Here is a 2,796-nt window from a genome sequence, read left to right as displayed (position 1 = left end):
CTCTCTGAATCCTTATGTCTCTACAAGAGATGAAGCCACACACAATTATCTCAATGATGACAAATTGGATTAAAATAACTAAACTACAAGGTAGCATTAACACACAAACAATGTATATAACAGAGGGAATTAAAGCAAACTATTTATTTTTATGAATAAAAAACGTCTTCAAAACTTCACCACAAGGCCCATTTGCAGCATGCATCCGAAAATTAATCGAAACAGCCACAGAAAAAAGTTATATACTATAAAGTATGACAACAAATTCAAGTTTCAATATAAGATAATGAAGCCAAGCACACATTAAGTACTTAGCAGATAAATGCTTAACGTGATATATACGATAATTATCAAACATATGATAGCAAAAACATTACAGAATACTCACTGTGCTCTCTCGTTGTCAATAACTCCGCCCCTCACTTGCGGTTCTGTGACTGCGGTTCTGAAACTGCTGGTGCTGCGGGTCTGCAGCTGGATATATCTCAATCAACCCGATTCATTGGATGCTGAACGCGGGCAGACACGGAGCCGTCTGCATCTACGTCTATGTTTAGCGAAAACTTTTTGATCCAATTGCAAATTAGGACCTCAACTCATTTAGCCTGATTCATATAATGGGTGTTACGATATGTAATATGTAAACGATGCGGGTAAGTTCACTTTGCAAAAGCGGCATTGCCACAACAGCAGAGTTTACGCTCGGGATGAAATGAGAAACTGCAGCTTGGCGGCTCGCATCGTATTATTTTGAATGGAGCACCATTGTCACATCTTATAAACAGGCAAGTTCATCGCCTCATAGTGTTTATTGCTGAAGTATGATGTAAAGACTTGGATCACCATTTTCTCAATCAGTTGAATGGGTCTTATCTGCTGTATTTAGTATTCAGCAGCAGTCAGCTGTGGTGCTGCCACAGTACAGTAGTGTGGGACAGACAAGTGTTTTATTGTGTGACTGGGGGGGTTTCCTCAGTCGAACTACTAGTAGACTACTTCATCTAGTTGTTTTGAACGTCCTATTTCTGAGAAGAAAAACATCAGTGGAAACTACCTTAATGACCATATTCTATCACAATTTCAGTAGACCTAATAGATGTATAATAAAATTACATTATCATACGTGTCTCATATACTGCATTGTTACGACTTGTCACTAAACAGCTATTTTGTTTCCTCATGATTACAGTAATGCTATGAACACTTGGCAATAACTTTGCATTTTCCCTCCAAATAGCTGTAGATCAGATGCTCAACGATATCTTGGCCATGTGAACATATGAATGTTGTTTCATCTGGAACAGAAGCACAGAAGCATATATAAATACTGCCCACAATAAGATCGTCAAAATAAAATATGTTCTGGAGTATCTTTCTTTCTTCGCATTTCAAAGCAAACTGACAAAACAAACTCCTATTTGTGGGTGGTTTTATTGTAGCTGTTTATGTTAACTTTTAACCTCTCTCATAACTGTCATCAATAAAATAATCAATAAAACTTAGCATCCATCTATTCTCCAAACTGCTTTTTCTATGTAGGGTTGCAGGGAAAATTAGCATTTTACTTTGTTATTCTTTATTTATAGACCTATATTTAAACAAAGTAAAATAAGAAACAAGTAAATATTAAACAAACAAATACAATTATGCACCAGTATTGTTTGTAAAAAATATTCCATGGATCCATGGATGGAATGCACAGATGCCTAATGTTCATGTTGGACTGTGGCTCATCAATTTCCACTCAGCTCATTATTGATTAGAAAGTCGCTGATTGTGACTAGCTTGGCTTAACTACAGTATATGTAAGTCATAAAGCAGTTTGCAAAGAGTTTTTATAGAAGCACTGCTATAGTATTAGGTCTGCATTATTCAACAGCACATAGAGCTGTGATAAGAGGACTGATGCAGGGAGGGTGTTTGTATCTGGAGAGGCACTCAAAGCATATTGCTAGTAAAATGATATTGAACCCTTAGTGCCCTCGATACTCTAAACCCTCATAGACTGTGAGGAACATGAAGTTCACACCATTTAAAGTGCAATAAGATGGGGTTATTTTTCCATTTAGCTTAATAGAGTAACATTGTCTTAAACTTGTGGTCTAATGTCTAATGTTGAGCAGAATCTTTCTTTCTCAGCCAAAGAAATAGAAAGAATTTCACAAAGAGTGAGCAAGAGGCATCATTTGTTTTCAAATTTTCTGTGCAATATTTAGGCTTCGGTTCATTTGTTTTTCACATAATTTGAAGCCTGAGCTCCCTACTGTGGCAGTGAAAGAGAGAGAGAGAGAGAGATTGATGCTCATCAGTCTTGCCCATGTGTTGTCTCACTTCAAGCTTGGTAATAACTGCTGTCTGCCGGGTCTCTTAACGTGAGGATGATGAGAGTAGAATTGCTCTGGATTGGCCCCCCAACAGTAGTTTGAGCTCTGAAAAGAGAACTGACCTTATGGTAGAGAAAACAACTGGAGATGAGGTTAGAAACTGTGGAGGAAATGTTATTCTATATTCATATTATTAGTAGTTTTATTTGCTTTACTCTACTAAAGAGTGTTTTTTTTACCATTAAGATGGCAATAAGATGGGGTTATTTTTCCATTTAGCTTAATAGAGTAACATTGTCTTAAACTTGTGGTCTAATGTCTAATGTTGAGCAGAATCTTTCTTTCTCAGCCAAAGAAATAGAAAGAATTTCACAAAGAGTGAGCAAGAGGCATCATTTGTTTTCAAATTTTCTGTGCAATATTTAGGCTTCGGTTCATTTGTTTTTCACATAATTTGAAGCCTGAGCTCCCT

General features: G+C 36.7%; 1 long non-coding RNA gene across 1 annotated transcript in view; it reads right to left on the bottom strand.

Moving 5' to 3' along the window:
* LOC107592404 (uncharacterized) overlaps nt 1–492 on the bottom strand; it is a 3,314-nt gene extending 2,822 nt beyond the window's left edge. The window contains exon 1 of the long non-coding RNA XR_001609975.1: nt 389–492. This is a non-coding gene — a long non-coding RNA (uncharacterized lncRNA). The remainder of the gene's footprint in view (nt 1–388) is intronic.
* Between the last annotated feature and the right edge of the window lie 2,304 nt (nt 493–2,796).

The sequence above is a fragment of the Sinocyclocheilus grahami genome, unplaced genomic scaffold (genome assembly GCF_001515645.1).
Source record: "Sinocyclocheilus grahami isolate Dianchi unplaced genomic scaffold, SAMN03320097.WGS_v1.1 scaffold152.1, whole genome shotgun sequence".
Taxonomy (NCBI): Eukaryota; Metazoa; Chordata; class Actinopteri; order Cypriniformes; family Cyprinidae; genus Sinocyclocheilus; species Sinocyclocheilus grahami.
The sequence above is the reverse complement of the archived record's forward strand: the minus strand, read 5'-3'. Positions and strand labels throughout refer to the sequence as shown.